This window comes from Hipposideros armiger, unplaced genomic scaffold (genome assembly GCF_001890085.2).
Source record: "Hipposideros armiger isolate ML-2016 unplaced genomic scaffold, ASM189008v1 scaffold_787, whole genome shotgun sequence".
Lineage (NCBI taxonomy): Eukaryota > Metazoa > Chordata > Mammalia > Chiroptera > Hipposideridae > Hipposideros > Hipposideros armiger.
In genome coordinates this window covers 501652-522597 of record NW_017732137.1, presented here as the reverse complement: position 1 = coordinate 522597, position 20946 = coordinate 501652, and positions in this window count along the sequence as shown.

Below are 20946 nucleotides of genomic sequence, written 5' to 3'. Positions count from 1 at the left end.
AAAAGTCACAATTGAATTTGAAATTCTCAGTGTGTGAGTTGAATTAAACTAAAGCAACATAAAACATTTAAAAACATTTTTTTTAAAAAAGAGACTTACTCCCAAATGCTGGTGACTGTCCTTTAACCTTACAGAAAACATGTAAAGGTTCACAAAGATGTATGCCTTGTTAAGAGTTACTCTGCAGAAATGTAAGCTTCCCTTCCCACAGCCCAGTCTCAATCTTGGTTGCAAAGCACCTGGGGAGCTTTTAAAACCCACTGAAGACAGGGCCCCACGTGATCCACTAACTGAGAATCTTCAGGGGTGGAACACAAGCGGTGATTTTCACACGCAGCAGGGTTGACAGCAACTGACATCTCCCCTCTTACAACCATCAGTGGCCTTACCGAGTTACTAGGAAGAGCTTAGTCATCAGCCTGTTTACCATCATTTTGTGAAAACAAGGAATCACTCACCACATGGCATATACAAACTTTTAAACTTACGTAAGTTTTTTCTTAGTTATCAATACTTGGCCTAATTCACTAAGCAATTAGAAGAATCAGGAAAAAAAATTAAGCAAAGTGGGCACAGCTTTTAAGAAAATTGGTGAAAGAAAGCAACTAGTGAAAAAACAAGTAAAAGTAATGAAATAATTTTCTAAACTGAATGTCCTGACATTTACAAGTGTAGCCATTATTAAGTCTCTCAGTTAATATTTAGGACGATGCATACATTAACTGTTATGACAACAGTAATAATACCTACCACGTTTTATTTCTTCTAGGGACCACTCAGGACTAGGAGCTTTATATAAATTCATTTAATCTTATAACAATCCTATGAGACAGAATACCCCATCTTAGAGATGAGGAAATAAGGCTGCTAATGCCTAAGGCGTTTTACCTGATGTAACCTCACTAGTGACTGAACTAGGTTTCAAACAGATTTACTGATTCCTAAAGTGTCTCAAAAACAATTTGATTCAGTTATCATATCCCACCATTATCCTAGGGCTCAGCCTACAGCCCTGAGCTGTAGTTGGGGAGTGGGGGAGAGATGGCTAGGAATTGCTATGAGCAACTTTTGAGTCTATTTATTCCTAATTTAAGGCAAACAGCGCTTAATTTTTAATTTGTTGAGTCAGCATTAATTTCTGAGCTACTGGATGGGCTGTTTCAGTGTCAGTCCTGCCAGTTTCAAACTACCTTTCCAATAGGTAGCTTTCACTCATGAACCCGATTTGCCAAAAATTCCCAATATTGTTGAAGCAAGAAGGACTGAAACTTGATTTTTGAAGGCAATTCTTTCCACAGTAATAAAACATTGTTCTTTTTCAAACTAGATAAGTACTGGTAATGAGCCAGACCATCCAAGAGTCAACACAGATCTTATGGTAAGGGATAATACTTCAAAGTTTCATGTAATTATTTCAATAAGTCCTTGAAAGTGTTTATAGCATTAACAGAACTCTGTAAATGAGTGAATACATTCTGTTTATAGAATGAGAGCTAAGGGACACACTCCAGCCTAACTCATCCAATAAAGGGCCAAAGCAGAGAATAAAAACAACTCCCCATGCAGACCACGAGACCCCACCCCACCAGTACTCTGCTATTTAATTTAAAGCCTGGCTCACTCTACTTTTCCATTCAAATACCAAAAGAAACAAGCCAACAAGCTGACCAATTCCAGCTTGAAGGTTAGAATGGGGCTCCCATAAAGACTGAAAGAAAACCCCTCCTACACTGAAGCTCGGCCCTTAAAACCTGAATCTAGTTTTGTTGCTTGGCACGTCTGCCTGCTCTTTATGATTCATTCCAGCTGTTTCTCCTGAAAGTATGGTATTTGTGATTAGCTGTGGGCCTCGAAAAGCACAAAGAAATGGTAAATCATCAAACGCTGATCACCAGGTCAAAGGAACAGATACTGTTTTTACTATGGAAAGACAGAAATGAATATTTGGTGTTGTAGTTTTAAATAGATGAAGGTTTCCTATTTATGGATTAAAAACCCTGACAATGTCATGATTATATACTCAAAATGTATTACATGTCCAATTACTAAAATATTAAATATATACTCTCAGGATATGTTGTTTTCTAAATATCCTATGCTTCATTGCCATGACATTTGTATTCCATATCACTTTTAGTCTAAATATGAGCATATTTGATATGAATCCAGTAACACTCACAATTTTTCTGTGTTTTGCTATTTTCTTCCTTGATTTAAAAAAATACACAGACATCTCTAATGCTAAAATCATAATTATAAACTAAGATCATTTATTAAAATTCAGTCAGTGTGCTAATCTTCCAGGCTTAAGAATAGATTGATACATTTTAGTGATTTCGGTTTAAAGTGCAATTAAGATTGAACATTTATATATTTTTCCATTTAAAAGTCCAACCTTCTTTATATGCTTATAATTAAACTCACTTCTACCTCTTTTTAAAGCATAAAGAGAATGAGAAAGAAACTATGTTAATACTTTTAGCAATATTTATGCAATGAAAATAACAGAAATAGTAAGAGACCAAAATCAATTTCATGTGCATATTTCAGGCTAATATCTTCCCCAAGAAAAAATATTTCTTTTTAAATGAATGAATCACATATTGCCTACTAGGTGTATCTTCTCTATTAAGGTAATTAAAAAAAAAAAAAGGAAATGAGATCTGATCATGGTAAAATAAAAGTTGTTTGTAGTCACTTACATACAGTCTACCAAAAGATTTTAAAGCAGTCAGTTCTTTGTCCCCTTTTACCTTGGTTCTTTAAATCACTGATACAGCAGGATCATGGAGAAAAAAGTAGTGCCTCCAACTCTGATTCTATCCACAGAAACAAACAATTAACTCTTTATAAAATTGCTGGGTACAACAGACCAAAATGCCAAGCTAGTTCCAGCTTTAAATTATTTTACTTAATTGCTTTGGATTACCTAACCTCTCAAACTTGTTTGTATAGATACCATCGGTATCATCACTTAGTTAGAAACCAGTAACTGAAAAGTTGACAACATATTGTAACCACAGCAGCCCAATTCAACTCATTAACAGACAAGAAAGCATCTCTTAATCTACGAATGAGCCTCCAAGTTCTAATAACTGGTGGTGGGGGGGGGCAAAACAGTAAGAAATTGCTAACACTAATTTATTAATCTGACAAGGAAGTAGATATGTAACAGCCCAAGATATCCACAAAACAGCACACTTAGATTTACATATTTATATAAAACCAAAGCCCCCTCCTTTTCTTGCCCGTTTCTTTGACTTTATCCTTGTTCTCTAGCACTACAACCCTTGGGGTTGTTATACCAGCCAGCCCCATATTTCCATGAGCAAATTTGCTTTCCACATCTACCTTTCGTATGAATGGAAGCAGTTTGGTGCTTATTTTACCTTATTAAGTGACTAACTAGGCTAGGTGATTGTCTTCCAATAATATGAAAACAAATTTTGCTTCCAGTATAATTGTACAAACAATTAATTGTACTTCCTTATACACTTTATAAATACCAAACTGCTGTTAAATAAACTTTTTTGACTTACACTATGCTTGTATTTTTGGGTCTGTTTCTTAGGACAAGTCTATTTTTCATTAGATTGTTAAAAGTTCACTTATTTCTATCATGTTCTTCAAATTAAACATGCTATTATATTCTATTATCACTTAAATTTATACTTTTGTTCATTAACCCTGTGTATATTGGATTCAATTTGATTATTTTTTAAATGGTAAAGGTATTAAAGATCTCATTTTTTGTAACATTGCTTCTTTAATATTTTGCACAAGTAGGATTTTTCTTTAGTTTCTGCTATCCAGAAGACGGTCTTGAAATGTTAGCATGAAATTTTAGGAGACATCATTCAGAAATGTAATCTAACTCAATTTACTACATATTTTTGAGTACCTACTATGTGCCAGAAACGGTTTTAATCTCTGCAGGTACAGTAGAAAATACAACTGATAACAGTCCTGTCCTGATGGAGCTTTACATTGCAGTAGGGCTGTCACAATAAAATTACTTATATGTCAAGTCATAGTGTTTTAAGAATAAAAGAGGTAGAGGGCTGGCTGAGCAATTCAGTTGGTTAAGAGCTTGCTCAAGAGTTTGAGCTCTGAGCAACAGCGGTTCGATTCCTGGCACAAGATGAGCAGCCACTGAGCTGCCAACAGGTGGCAGAATGGCTCAGCTTAGAAAGAAAGAAAGAAAGAAAGAAAGAAAGNAAAGAAAGAAAGAAAGAAAGAAAGAAAGAAAGAAAGAAAGAAAGAAAGAAAGAAAGAAAGAAAGAAAGAAAGAAAGAAAGAAAGAAAGAAAGAAAGAATAAAAGAGGTAGGGTAAAGGTGAAAAGTGAGGTTGATGAAGATATAAAGAAAGGCCCCCTAATTAGAAAGATGCTTAAGCTGAGATCTAAAGAAGGAAGAAAGCAAACTAAACAGATACATGGGGGAGAAAATTCCAGATGTGGGAAGAGGCAGTGTAAAGGCCCCAAAAGGTAAATAGTGTGATTGGTGTGCAAGGAGACCAACGTGGTGGAGTAGAGTGGAGTAGAGTGGAGGTAAGTGGAGGGGAGGGGAGTGGAGTGGAGGTGAGTAGGGTGGAGGTGAGTGGGGTGGAATAGGGTAAAGGGAGATGGTAGAAAATGAGGGCAAGAAGGTTGCAAGAGTGGAAGAGGAATGGGGAACAGATCATGTTGGGAATCATAGACCAGAGTAAGAATTTTAGAAATGTGAAACTATCTGAATATTTTGAAAAGAGAACTGACATCTGACTCCCATTTTTTAATGCTCTATGAAAAATAGGTTATAAAGGAAGGATTAGAGCAGAGAGATGAGTTAAGATGCCCTTGAAGTTCTAGGCAATAGATGAGGGTACCGCAGACCAGCATAGCTGTATGGACATAGTGAGTAGTGAGAAATAGTTTCATTCAAGAGAAACTTTGAAAGGAGAGCCAAGAAGGTTATGGATAGATTGTTTCATGTGAGGTATGAGAGAAAGAGAGGTTCAAAAATGACTCCAAATTTTCACCCGATCACCTGGAAGAATGGAATTGCTAGATACTAAGAAAAAGAAAATAGAGGACAAGTGTAGAGTAAGAAATTATGAGTTTGGTTTTACAGTATGGAGGTTCTTTAAAAATTAAAAATAGAACTACATATGATCCAGTAACCCCACTACTTGGTACATATCTGAAGAAGATGAAATCACTATCTCAAAGAGATATATGCACTCCCATGTGCATTACAGCATTATTCAATAGTGAAGACATGGAAGCAACCTTTGTATTTGTCAACAGATGAATAAAGAAAATATGATGTGTGTGTGTGTGTGTGTGTGTGTGTGTGTGTGTGTGTGTGTGTGTAATGGAATATTAGTCAACCATAAAAAAGAAGAAAATCCTGTCATTTGCAACAACATGAATGGACCTTGAGGGTGTTATGCTATGTGAAATAAGTTAGAGAAAGACAAACACTGTATGATCTCACTTATATGTGGAATCTAAAAACATTGAACTCATAGAAACAGAGAGTAGAACATTAATTGCCAGGGGCTGAAAAGTGGGAAAAATGGGGAGATGTTGGCCAAAGGGTACAAACTTTCAATTTAAGATGAATAAGTTCCAAGGAACTAATGTACAGCATTGTGACTATAGCTAACAATACTGTATTATGTACTTGAAAGTTACTATGAGAGTAGAGCTTTAATGTTCTCACCATTACAATAACAACAATAAAATGTTAATTATGTGAGGTGAGGGATGTGTTAACTAACCTTATTGTAGCAAACATTTTGTTTTATGTGTGTGTGTGTGTGTGTGTGTGTGTGTGTGTGTATATATACATATAAAATCTCCACATTGTACACCTTAATGTTATATGTCAATTATACCAATAAAGAGGAAAAATTTTTAATTACAAAAAGTTTTAATAAAAAAAAAGAAATTGATTTTGGACAAATAAAATTGGGATTCCCATTAGTCATTCAAGAGTAGATGTCAAATAGTCAGTGGCTGTGCAGATCTGGCATTTTTTAGGAGAATCTGGACTAGAAATAGAAATTTGGCCATATCAGTATATAGGTAGTAATTGATTGGGATAGGGTAAATTAGAGGTAAGGGATTACAGAGAATACAGAGATATAAAGACTGCATTGAAGATCCTTGTTTTTCCACACCCAAAAAAAAAGGCAAAAGGTAAGGGAGAATACCCAATTTCAAATAATTCAGATGGTCATGCTTCCTAGTGTTAGAGGGCTCTTTCATATTTAGCTGTACACAATTGGCAGTTATCGTAAGTCCTCTCATTTTTCAGAAGAATCAGCACTAATGAAGCTAATATCTTATTTATTTCCTTCCTAAGCATCAGCTGCTAGCCCCCACTGATCTGAATCTGGACAAAACTAGTCCAAGCAATGGCAGAGTTGAACTTCCCCAGAGGGCATTGTGCTTTGGAATAATGTCCATTAAGATAACCGAAAGGCTCTGCCCGGCCATCTGGTGTTTCAGAAATTGATAGGGCTGCTCTACAGCGTATTTTATTCTGATGAAGGCTCCTCAGGGCTGCGTTTTCATCATGAGCCTACCAGGCATCCACCCTTGAAAAAAGATTATTTTTAATTTTTATTCCATTGCAGTAGTCAAGACAGCCCCCCAACAATTCCAAACTGCTGGTATTAAGACCTGTGCAGTCTCCTCTCACATTGAATAGAGCTGACCCGTATAACCAATACAATATCATGGAAATGATGGCATATAACCTCAGAGGCTAGGTCACAAAAGACAGAGAGCTTCCACCTTACTCTCTCTTGAATTACTCACCTGAGAGAAGCCAGCTACCATGTTTCAAGGACACTTGCACAGCTCTAGAGAGAAAACCACTGGGCAAGGGGCTGATACCTCCTGCCAACAGCCAGGAAGAAACTGAAAGCTCCTATCAGTGGCCATGTGGGTGAGCCATCTTGAAAGCAGACTCTCCAGAGCCTTCAGATGACCAGAGGCTTGGCCAACAACTTGTCTGCAACTGCATGAAAAACCCTTAGCCATAAGCACCCAGCGAAGCTGTTCCCTGATTCTTGATCCACAGTATCGGGAACAATAAAGGTTTATTGTTGTTCTAAACTATTAAATTGTGGGGTAGTTTGTTACATAGAAATAATAGATAACGAATACTTCCACAGTCTTTATTTTCCTATGTCTTTTTCACCCCTAGTCTACACATTTAATTTGGGGTTTGATTCACTCATGAGAGGAAAGAGGTTAGAATAATGGTTCTCAATAATTGGCTGCATAACGGAATTTACTTGGGAAGTCTTAAAAATATGCACACTTGGTTTCCAAACCTAGAGATTCTGATTTAACTTCTGGGATACAGCATGGACATCAGGATTAAGTCAAAGTTACTATGTTCAAACAATATATTATCTGATTTCATATAAGATAGGGAGCCAGTTTAACCCACCAAATGTTCACTTCTTCCCAAAAGTATTAGGCAGGGTAAATGTTTTATTTATGGGTCAGAGTGTTCTAGATATAGACACTCTGCAAAAAGTGTCAGCAATGAAGGCCCATCTCCTGTCATTGCTAGTGATCCACACAGAGAAAATAAAGCTGTGACAGGAGATTCAGAGGAAAAGCCAGTGACATATGGGCTAACCTCAGCTTACATCCATTTAACACAAGAGGGATAACCTGAACTATTTTTTTCTTTTCACGCAAACTTCTACTGCATTCAAATGAAGAAGCTGAAAGCACACCAGTCATTTTCAGCAGTAATAATCTGCCAGGATACCACCATCGCTGAACACTCTGCCACTGTCACTTCTGTGCAGGAACCTCAGCTGTCTTTTCCTTTATTCACTCATTTGAAATGTTAAATTCTTGGCAGAAGCATCCAATCAGCTGCGTGTAGTCATGGCCAAGAGGTATTATCAGAATCATGGAAGAAATGACCTAACCCTTTGCATTTCCATACTGAGAGGTGGGACACTATCTCCACCAAGAATATTCATAATTAGAGACTTTCCCAAGATATGAGGGGACATAGATGCAAGAGAGAAAAAGTCACAATGTTAAGTGGCTGCACTAACGTGGAATGTGATAGGGAATCTGTGACTGGATAAAAGATATTACATCATTACATCAAAACATCCCTTACAAAGGGAGGTACTTCATGTTCACCACTGGAGGGTGAATCATTAGATCATTCAGGATAAATCATCGGAGGCTTAGCCAGCATTTACTAGCAATACCCATTCAAATAACAATTTCTTTTGGATCATAAAGGAAAGAGATCTGTTAGCCTTGCAAACCTTTTTTTGCTTTGTGCTGCTGCATATACTTAAGGAAATTAAAAGTGTTCGCAATTTTACACTGAGCATTTCAATAATCTAATAAACATGCAAAAGATATGTTTACCTCATGTTTACATATGCTCAAGAAAAACCATAGAGCCTTAAAATGTCCGAACTCAAAATGCTTTTTTGATGCTGAAAGATCAACATTAATGTGATAGGTTTTCAATTCGACTCATGGCTTTAGATCTATAAATTCCAAACATTGTTGTTATGCATAAATAATGTAATTGCACTCAGGGTCACAGACTACAGTATGAGATTAGGTGATAAGATGAATGTATTTGAAGGATCTCATTTTTTTTTCACCCTAATTTACTTTTGTCATGACATATACAATGAAGAGAGCTGGCTTAATAAATGGCAAGTTTTATTAAATGTTTTTAGTAGATCATATTTATATCACAAAACAGCCATTTGGTTACCGAAGAGAAGTGGAGAGGGAGCAGAAAGGAAAGTTAGAAAAGGGAAGGGATGACAAAAGGGAGAGTCAGGAAAGGAAGGAGACAGGAAGAGAGGAAAAGGAAAGAAGAAAGTAGCCCCTGTCCATGACTTCTCATCGCTCTCAGCACATAGGTTCTCTGGGTCATTCATGCTTTGTTTAGGGTGGTAAGATTGTGCTGTATCTGCATGCAGAAAATCAAGCGTGTCCTCTTAAGCAATTATCTTTAGCAGTTGGAGCCACTGCCATCACGTGACACATGGCTCTCAGTTAACAACACCCACAATTGTCGTCCAGCCTCCTATGATCACCTCCTACTCTTTTTTCCCCCTTTTTTTCTGGAAATAGGCAGAGCAAGAATACCCTCATCATAGGCGCCCACTCAAATAAACTACTAGAAGTGGAGAGAAAGAAATAAAAAAATAGGGCAATATTCTTAAGATTATAACCTCTCGTTTAAACAAACTTCTGGGCAGCTGTGGTTTTCTTCCTATCATTGTCCTCTTATAGGGAGACTGTCCTCATGTAGGCTCTTTGGCCATTTAGTGTGGCCCCATTTCCTTTGTCTCCAGACTCTTCTACTAGATAGAGTGCCTAGGAAAGGCAAATGAACCACTATTTTCTATAATGGAAGGAATAATAGTCTCAGGTATCTCAAGACACATGATGAAGAGCTTGTCCAAAATGCCTATATGGTCATTCCATATAGGAAGAAAAACGAATGAAGGAAATTAACTCTGTTCAGTTGTACACTCTGATCAAGTCAGGGCACAGTTTGGAGTCTTCACCAGTAAAATAAATGGCTTCTTAATTTAGGCTATTTTTAACTTTCTCCATTAAATATAAGTATTTTTGCATATATACATTTAAATAGCCCAGCTAATTCTAATTAGATCTAAATGAGAGTGGAGAGAATAGCTGAAATGTCCACAATTTATGCTCAATAAACTATAGTAATTAAATTATCTGAGTAGGGCCTTATGTAGAAGAAAAACTTCTATTAAAAAAAATGTACCCTTTGGGGGATCACTTCATAAGTTATTAAAATATCTAACCACTGAATGTATACCTGAAACTAATATAATATTAAATTTCAACTGTAATTTATATAAATAAATAAATAATTAGCCTCTTTAAAAAAAATGTACCCTTTCTTTATCTAAAACAATACGAAGATTCCAAATAACTAGAGGACCATTTCTTCTCTATTCTTAAGTGAAATTAGGCAGATAGCATTTGAAATCATTTTAGTTTTAGCCTGGGCAACTCACCAACAAATTGTGTTTTTCAGTGGCCATTACCAATGATGAATTTTAGTTCTTAATTGCACTGGTGTTAAAAAAATTTTTTTATTTTAAAAAGAAACCTCTCTTTTTTGAATTCCAGAAAACCATTAAATAAGTATAAAAGTCTTACTTGATTTTGTTTTTTTACTCAGAGCCTCCAAAGAATCTTTGTCACCATGATGTTCCTTAATTTATTCCAAAAAAATGTTCCTACAAGATTCGAATTTGCACAACTATTATGTTTGTATGCTTTACCTCCACTATTCAAACTCCTGCCAAATTCCAAATTTATTCTAGTCAGCATTATTTTCTATACTCAAACAATGAAAGAATATTATCTAAATGCTAATCTGCTGTTTATTCTTTTTACCTCATACAGCTTCAGTCCCCCAGAGTTTGACATTTCAATAAATCCTTAAAAAGGATCATAATGCTGCCTTGCTATATTTTGTTTTCTCCAAGAAAATAAATTAAGGAACTTCCTCACCTTCAACCCTTTAAAAAATTAAAAGGAAGCGTATCTTTCTTTCTCCAGAAAGCAGGCTTTGAATGTGAAATGAACGCCAAGTATCTGAAATGAAAAAACAGTCCCTGGGTAAAGATTTCAGTGGATTCTGGCAAAAATCTTTCCTATAATATGTTTCATTAAAATCAATCTGACCACCCTCATTCTCATAGGATACTAAAGCAGAGAATTCTATATGCACTTATGAAATATTCACTAGATCCTTGAATTTTTTTTTTTTTTTTTTTTACAGCTCTCTAGCCCTTCGGTTTTCATGTCATTGATGGCAATCTGGGCACAGTGGATTGGAAATGCAATCCATGATATGATTCTTTTTAACTTTACACATTGAGGAGACATTAAAATTTTAGTCATGGCTAGGGGGGAAATAAAACTTAATATGCAGGAGCTAATATGAAAACAACTAATTGAATTAAGAGCTATACACAGTTGACTTTCTAAAACAGCGTAGGCTGTACGGAAGAAACTAAATCAATCTTATTCTCCTCATGCCCTCATTACCAAATACTCACATTGAGCAGGTAGAGCCCAGGTGTTGGGCATGGACTACAATTGAGTGTAATTTAAATTGTATTTCATCAGGTAGTTCACACTCATCACACAGGTCAGATTTACTTTACAGCTGCCCAAGATCATAAGGGCCTCATTGACACTGGCACTCAGATGTTCACAGAGTGTGAAAAGTCTTACCAAGGGAGTGAACCGCTGCAGCAAAGGTGTTTCTACAGTTTTAAAATCTGCGTTGGTCCAAGCAGTTGGTGAGTGCAAAAAAAACTTAGGATTTGTAGAAGGAATGCAGTTTCCTCCCAGAGAACAGCTGTTGGCTCAGCAAACAACTGCTTTGCTTTAATCAAATGATGCGCTCCAAAGCCAGTGTAAACCACCCTTTCTAGAACCACGTCATGGAGTTCAGGGACTCAAAATCCAGAAAAATGTTCAAAGTAGAAATCAATTTGCATCTCCAGTTTCATGCTGGAGTGTCCACATGCTATGTTCCTACTGGATGACTTAATATTTTGTTACCACTTCTAATTCAATTTATGTCAGGCCATGTTCTAGGTGCAATGAGGTAAGGAAGCCAGAAGACAGCAGGAAAGCACAAACCTAGTTAGGGATGAAGGAAGTAGAACATGGAGATTTATAATCATTTGTGAAGTTGCACAGGAATGGGAGTGTGAAGACTGACCACAGCCTAGGGAAGGTAGAGATCATACAGTATCACATGAGATGTGTTTTAAGGGATAGGAAACTATAGGGTGCATTATTTCTACCAACTTTGCATGGCCCCACCTAACTCAGAAATATGGTCTAGCCATGTGCCAAGGATAAAAAATAAGAAGATTAGGAAATTGGATTTCATGAACACATGACAGTCTTTGACACATCAGTCTAGAATTTAAATAAGCTTAAGTCCATCCATTAAGGACATCCAACCCTCTTATGAAAGTTTTCAATTTCACCTCAGTCAGAGGAAGATCTGCCCAGGTACTGAAGGCAAACACTAATCTCTTGTTTGACAAATAATTCCACCTTGTGATATCTCTTTATTGTTATCTTATTGCTATCAAATCATCATGTTGATTTTAACATTCTAAGAATAGAAGTTTTCTCCAAATAGATAATGAGCTGCTTATAGGCAGGGTGTATGCTGTATCTCTAGTTCAGACATATACAAACATACATACATACATGCTTGTATACACAGACACACACAAGCACACATATGCATACATATATACTTGTGCACACATACCTCTTCTGTCCCTTACTCAGATTAGGTATTTTACAATAATATGGTGAATGAGAGCATAAGGCTTGGAATGTATAAAACTAACCTGCCAATGATAAATACTGCTAGGTTTACAATGCAAAGGTGAGTGGGGAACAAGAGATTGAATACATGTCAAGCACAGTCTCCATCTTCACTGGACATTGTGAAGACAAATATATGCATAGTGATTTTTTTTAAATAGCAAATAGGAAATTCCACATAAAATGGTGGTTTGGCTGCATGAATTTATTTCCTGAAATACCTTTAGCATAACATCAAGGAATAAAAAACATTATAAACCCAAAGGACAAAGAAAATGGGAAAAGAAACCATGGCAAATAAGATACTTTCATTACAACTTAAGAAGATGGACAGTGGATTGGGAAGTGGTCAAACCTGCAAAGAAGGACACAGATGAGAAGTAGGCTCATGGTCTTTAGAACCCTGGAAACTCTCAGGAACTGGAGGCACCAAGTACCTTCAGAGGCAGAAACAAGGATGGAACTGTTTAAGGATTCATTAGACACTAGATGCCTTGTCTACCCTGTGCCAGGTGAGTTTTCCTTCCCATCCCCTCAAGAGAAGAGAAATGCTCTCTCTAGAAAATTGAGTCCAGACAGACTTGAGATTCGGAGATACTGGGCTCAGCAGAGGGGGAATAAGTTGCTGTGTTGAAAATGAGGGGTTAAGAAAATGTCCATTATTAAAGGAAAAAATTATTCTGATATTTGTTAAAGACAGTAAGGCAGACTTTATTCAGGGAGACTATTACAATGGTATTCTGTACTAGGGGACAGGGATTGGGCCCCACTCTGACTACAACAAGTTAAAGTGGGACTTTATATTCAAGGATCAGAGTGAGTGTGTCTGTGGATGGAAAATTACTAAGCAGAAACATCAGGAATAAAGAGGGATTGCGGCTAAATTGACTGGACAGGATTATTGCTGAAAGCAGGCCAAAGTGATAAGATATCAAAGGTGGGAGATAAGAAATTTATCAAATATCAAGGGTGGCCAGGTGTCAAACTTGAGAGATGGGGAATTCAATCGATATCAGGCATGAGTGATTTTCACTAAACTAGAGACCCAGCAGGATTCTTGATAAAATTGGACAAAAATGGACAATGGCAGAGGCCAAGGACGAGGTCTAGTCAAAAAGAAAACCTGACTAAAGTTTGGTCTTTGTCACTATGAATGGTGAGGGATGCAGTGTTGGAGTACAGGTCAAATGCCAAAGATTAGGTATAAGAATGGCATTATATTTCTCAGCAGCACGACTAGAACCTGAAAGATAATGTAATAATTTCTCCAAAATTATGAGAGCAACTTATTTTCAATCTAGAATTCTATATTTAGCTAATTTGATTCAAGTGTGAGAATATACTCAAAACATTCTTAGATTATTCTCAAAAAATTATTTTCCTCATTTTTTTTTTAAAAAAAGAACATACACAGGGTATGCTCCAAGTAAAGCTGTAAGCCCAGAAAAATACACCATGAGAGCTTGTTGACTGCAGATAATTATTTGGTCTTCCACAGTTTAGAGAAATTAAATTATAACCAATTACTTTATAAAGGATCTTTGAATAAGAATTATAAATGAGAGGCATGGGGAGCTCGATAAAGGTGGGAACTAACACTTCCCCTGTGTTCAAATTTAAAAATACTAACATTATTTTTATTAAACTTGCTTTGCAAAAGCAATATCCCACCAATGTTTGTGTCAATACTCCCTTTAGATCTTTTAGTTTCATTTTGCCAGCACCGACGTTTAATACAATCATATACTTATGTGAACTTTTCGGTTTCTGAGACATGGTAACCTGATAATTTTTCTATTAGTTTCTCCATATAAATATTTCATTGTGTTCAGGAGAGCATGAGAATAGGAGCCTGCTTTTTATTCAGTTATCATATTAGTTTAATCTCCTTTCGTTGCATAATGGACAACTTACTCATGCCTATTTGGCATATAAAGGTATTTATTGGCCCACATGGATTAAAAATTCATATGACTTGAGCCCAGAGCTCAAACTATGTCAGCATAACCAGGCTCTTTCCTTCTCCGCCCTGTTCCCTAATGTGATGGGTTATTCTCAAGCTCCACAAAGAGGCAAGATAGCTACTCCATGCTTTTCATGTTCAAGTCTAGCAGAAAGTAGAGCATCTCTTTTAGAAAGCTCAACTTAGAACCCAAAGAATTCACTTTGGTAGGCCACTTAACTCAGGTGCCTCTCCCTAAAACAGGCATTATATCCTGGGAAATCAGGGTCACATTCTTCACGCCATCCACATATAGCCCCATCTGGACATTTGGCCAGAGACAGAGAGTCTAGCTCCCCACAGAAATATTGGGGTACTTTTTCCAGTAGATGGGTGGGGGGATGGATACTGGGCAAGTAAAAAATAGCATATATCTATTAGCTTTTAATACATTAAAAAATTCATTGTTCCATTGTCTCCAATGAGCAGAATACCCATAGAAGGACTTAACCTTAGGACAACTTAATGTTTCTCCTGGATAAAATATATATATATGGTTGTCAGAAAAGTCATGACATATTTTTTTCTATGTTTTTCATTGCAAAAAAATGCATCATGACTTTTCCGACAACCATATATATAGATATAGTTATAGATATAGATAGATATAGATATAGATATAGATTAACACATAATTTCATTTTAGACTTGTGATCAAATCACACACAAATGTAGTTTTTCAAGTTCTATATAATCACTTGGAGTCCTTACAGAGTCCTTGTCCAATGTTTATAGTAGCTTGCAGGTTTGACAGAAACTAACTGTAATTGTGCTGATACATCGTGATTTCCTTTCCCCAGAGGATCTGCATTTCTACCTGCACATTTCTCTTGAATATCATCACATTCCACTCTCAGCTTTAAAGATGAAATATGAGGGTTTTCCTTCACATCAACGCCCCCCTGGGCTGCCAGCCATAATCAGCCTCAGCAAGAAGCTGAGTATTTTGAAGAGCCATGTTGTGTGTCTTTAAGCTCAGAGGAGGACAGGAGCTCCGTGTAGGCCTCCTGCATATTCCAGTAAATGGCTAAGGCCGTCAGGGTTTTCTCTTTCAAAATAAAGGAATTAATTTTCAAAAATTGGCACGAGGCTCTGCTTCCCTGTATTTGTCTGAGATAAACCACACTTGGTACGTTCAGGACTGCATCAGCCTCAGGAGCTAGGGGGAACTTATCCCTGTTGTTGCCACCACAAATGCCTGATTAGGTATTCAGGGCTTTATTTCTACAGACAAAACATTCTCTGCTGTTTTATCTGAAGTTCAGAGAAACCAGCATGGCCCTTTTATTTTCAGCCCTTACATTTTTTTTGCCAAATGAAAATTTGTCACATTTGTCTATTGAGTACCCACTAGAATTAAAGTATCCCTGTATTTCAGGAGATCACAATCTGGTAGAAATTCTGATATGTTATTTTCATATATTATGACTTGGAAATATACCCTGGAATCTTAGAAAAAACCTCTGATATGCACAGCTAATCTCCTGCATTAAAGTTGTCTTTGATATTAAATAGCCATGAAAAAACTAATTGGCTTATGTATTATGGCTACACTGTGACAATGAATTCTAAGGGAAATACAGATATACACATTTATATATTTACATATTTACACATTTATATTTATATTTAATTATCAAAGACAACTTTTTCTTACATTTACTTACTGGAAGCATTTTTTCTCCTGTTAAACAAATCCCTGTTTTTTGTTTTCATCAAATCATAATTATTATAATAATTGAAATTTTAAAAAACAAAATCAATTTTAAACTTCCTTTAGTCATAAATAGTTTGGTTACTCTTATATACATCTCCAAGCTCTCATAATTTGTTCCTCATCAGCGATGAACAGAAAGGACAACACTAGAAGAAAAGCAAGACTCTTTTTGGTTTTGTTTTCTGGTTCCCATTTCTTGAATGGAATTTCCCATATACAGCTTGGATCTAGAAGCTAAAGAGAAGTAACTCATGCAGAGAGATACTTAAGAACTCATTAATTTGTATAAGACAAATAAATCCAAAACAAGAGGAAATATCTAGGATTATACATTATAGGCATTTTTTCCTAGATATATCCAAGTGTAACAAACACAAATAGGGATATATTTTCCCAGGGTTTAAAAGCACTAGAAAAGAATGTCCAGTATGGAACTTGCTCTGATGTACAGCATCAGATTTCTCCCTTGATATGTGAAGCAAAAAGTAACAGAAAAAAAAATCCCAGCTGAATCAAAACTACTAGCTTCTCTGATGCCCTGGCCCTAACAGCTTTTATTCTTGTTGCAAAATCATTTTAATCCTGTAACCAAAATAACTGTCTGCAACATGTTGTCTGCAATTCTTTGCAAGGTTTTTAAAATACTTTGAAATGTGGTTTAACCCACCAAGGAAACAACAGCTCAGATTAGGATTTGAAGCTACAACAGTAACTACATGTCCATTTCTTGATGTTTAACACATAGTTTGTCTGAAGAAGGCTAGTGTTAGAGTAAATTAAATTACAAGATAAGTTTATTAGACAAACTACTTGCACTAGATTTTTGAAAAAGAATTCAAATGATGAAACCATCAACTATTATCATTTGTTTCACCAACCCCCAAAATCTTCACTCAAATATTAGAGTACATTACATATTTATCAGTTCTGTATTTGTCAACTTGTGTGTGCTCAGACAGGAAAACCAATGCATAGGGAATAGACAGTATAAGCTGCGATTTTTAAGTAGCATTTCAGGAAAACCATGTCTTTCAGAATCGACCCTGAAGATAGACTTTAAAACTTTCACTGGACACTGGGCTAGGAAAGAGCTAGGAAGTAAAGTGCTAATAAATGAGGAGGTAGAAATATGCATTGAAATGCAACTACTTTGAGGGTCTGTGTAACAGAATAAAGAAATGTCATCAAGCTTAAGACATGCTTAAAAGCTTCAATGTAACTGGGTTCTAAAATGAGCCTTAGCATTCAGGTTTTAAAAATACAGGCATACCTTGGAGATATTGTGGGTTCAGTTCAGACCACAGTAGTAAAGCTCATGTCAAAATAAAGCAAGTCATAATCTTTTTGCTGGTGGAGGGTCTTGCCTTCGATTTATAAAATAATGCAATATCTGTGGAGTGCAATAAAGCAAAGCAAGATAAAATGAGGTATGCCTGTATCCATTTAAATTTATTTTCCCCAGCTCTGTCCAGAGAAAGGACCTAGAAGTCCAGAAGCAATTATACCCCAAGAGCAATTCACATACCTGACACTCATATCTTTCTTTGTAAGTACCATTCTCTATTACAATGAGTCAGGTGTCCTTGGAGAAATGGCGGATTTTGGGGATGGAACAGGGAAAGTACAAGATGAACCTAAATATTTTGTGCCAGAAAGTAGGGAACTGCTAAAACCAAATGAAAACTTAAAAAAAAAAATTGAAGACATGTCAAGAGGACACATGGAGCCAGCTCAAAGGAGTTCCCACTGAACAAGTCAGAGACAATTTCAGCATCAGAATAAATAAGGACTAGAAGATATTATAACCCATTGAATAAAATAAGAATCCATGAATCCATGTTGGTAATAAATAAAATGACTGATAAATAAATAGATAGACTATATAGATAGAACAATGTTGACTAATAAATCAGGAAAGATCCAATTAGGAAATTACATGCAGCTATTATGACAATAATTTATTTAGACAAGATAATCAATAAATGTGTCTAGGCTAGTAGAGGTAGGAGTAAGTTTGTTGAGAAACGGAATATTTTTATAGTCCCTCCTCACAAATCATCACAACTATCACTCCAATAGCAGAACACAGCCAATGGCCTATCCAATATTAAGCCCAGGCTGTGGCCCTGCCCAACTTCAGGGCACAGCCAATGGCCCCACCTGATCACACAACACAGCCTGAGGCCCTGTACCAATTCAATGCCCTGCCTCTGGCCCCACCTGGGTACAGAGTCCAGCCAGTAGCACCAACCTGACAGGAAATACAGCTTGTGTTCCTGCCCAACCAGAGGTGATTGCTGACAGCCAGCAGCCCTTCCAGACTAGGGAGCCCACCCAGCAGTCCCATTTGAACGTGGAGCCCAGTCAGCAGGTCCACTCAACCGTGGAGCCCACCCAGTAGCCAACAGTAACTCCTCTGACCTCAGAGCATGGGCAGTGGCCTCATCCAAATTTATGCAAGAAGTTGAAAGATCTGTACATGGAAAATGATAAGAAACTAATGAAAGTAACTGAAGTAAAAACAAACAAATAGAAAAATATTTCATGTTCGTAGGTCAGAAGAATTAATATTGTTTAAAATTTCATACTACCCAAAGCCATCTATAGACTCAATGGGATTTGTATCAAGATTCCAATGGCATTTTTTACAAAAATAAAAAAAAACAATTCTAAAATTTTTATAGAACTACAAATACCCCCCAAAATCCAAAGCGATCTTGAGAAAAAAGAACAAAGTTGGAGGCATCACGCTTCCTGATTTCAAACTATATTACAAAGCTATAGTAATCAAAACAGTATGGTACTGGCCTGTGCAGTGACACATCAACCAACGGAACAAAATTTAGAGCACAGGAATAAATTTAGAGCACCTCCACATACAGCGAACTAATATTTGACAAGGGAGCCAAGAGTACTCACTAAGAAAAAGATGATCTCTTCAATAAACGGTGCTTGGAAAATTGAGTATTCACATGCAAAACAAGGAAAATGAACCCCTATCTTAGCCCACTCACAAAAATTAACTCAAAATGGATTAAAGACTTAAATGTAACACATAAAAACTATAAAACTCCTAGAGAAAATAGAGAGAGTAAGTTCCTTGACATTAGTCTTGGAAATGATTTTTTGGATATAATACCAAAAGCACAAGTAACAAAAGCAAGAATAAAGAAGAAGGACTATATCAAACTAAAAGTTATGCACATCAAAAGAAACCATTAATAAAATGAAAAAATCCATGGAATGGGAGGAAATATTTGCAAATTATATATCTGATAAGAGGTCATTATCCAAAATATGTAAGGAACTCATACAACTCAATAGCAAAATAATAATAATAATAATTAACAATCTGATTTTTTAAATGGACAGAGGACCTGAATAAACATTTTCAAGAGAAGACTTACAAATGGCCAACAGGTACATGAAAAGATACTCAACATCACTAATCAGGGAAATGCAAATCAAAAACCACAATGAGATATCACCTCACACCTGTTAGAATGGCTATTATCAAAAAGATATGACAATTACTAGCAAGTATGTGGAGAAAAGGGAACCATTATGCACTATTGGTGGGAATGTAAATTGATGCATCCACTATGGAAAACAGTATGAAGCCTCCTCAAAAAATGAAAAATAGAAGTACCATATGATCCAGCAATTCCACCCTGGTTGTATGTCCTAAGGAAATGAAATGATTATCTCACAGATATATCTGCACCCCCATGTTCACTGCAGTATTAGTCACAATAGCCAAGACATAAAAACAAGCTAAGTGGGGGAGAAAAAATGACCATGGTGAGGAAGTCACTCTTAGTTTGTTCTCACAACCCATGGCAATTTTGGCCGCGAAAACACAACTCTGCGGGACACGCTGAGCAGCAAAGGGACTCCCACGCGGACTACTTGGAGGTGGGCAGACCCGGTGGGTTCAGGAATTGGGAGGCAAGCGCGTAGAGACACGGGCGGCGCCTGGGCTGCTGAGTCCGGGGATCTCAGCAGATCGGAAACTTCCCTCACCTGTCCTCCGGTCCACACGCACTGGGGTGGAGTCTTCAGGCCACGCGCGAAGCAGAACTGAGGAGGGCACGTGAGCTGAGGCATAGGCTGCTGGTGCCCAAGGCGGCAGGGTCGCGGATTCTCAGTAGTTTGGAGAGTGCTCGCAGCTCACTCCCTACCCCGCGGGTGCCCGCGCTAAGGCAGAATCCTCCAGCCGCTAGCAGCGCCCATCGGAGGAGGGCACATAAACGGAGGCATCCGCTGCTCGCGCCCATGGTGGCTGAGAAGGGGGATCTCAGTAGATTGGAGAGTGCTCACGGCTCTCTCCCTACCCCTCCAGCGTGCGTGCCCTAAGGCAGAATCCTCGGGCGCGGGCGAAGCAAAACGGGCAATAGTCTGTCTGCTTGCGCAGCTGGGAGGTCCGGGAATCCAGGACAAGGCAGACTGATTTTGCAGCATCTGGACGTGCTCAGTCTCTGGTGCTGATCGTCCAGCCTGGTGTTCGTCAGGATTCATAGGGCGCAGTGGCTGGGGCAGAAATCTCAACCAGGGAGGACAAGAGGTGCCTGGTTGGAAGAAGCATTTTTTTTCTTTCTTCTCTTTTTCTTTTTGTCCCCTTTACTCAGATAGGGAAGATAATCTGCATTGAAAAGTGCACACTCCCACCCTCCCTTAGAATCCTTGTCTCCCTCCCGGCCAGAACTGGAAACTGACTTCTGAAGAGAGAAATAAGCCAAAACAAAAGTGCTTCAACTCCCTGGAGGTTGAGTAATTTACATCAGAAAAGGCTGCAGGTGGCACAGGAAGGCCTTCCAGCA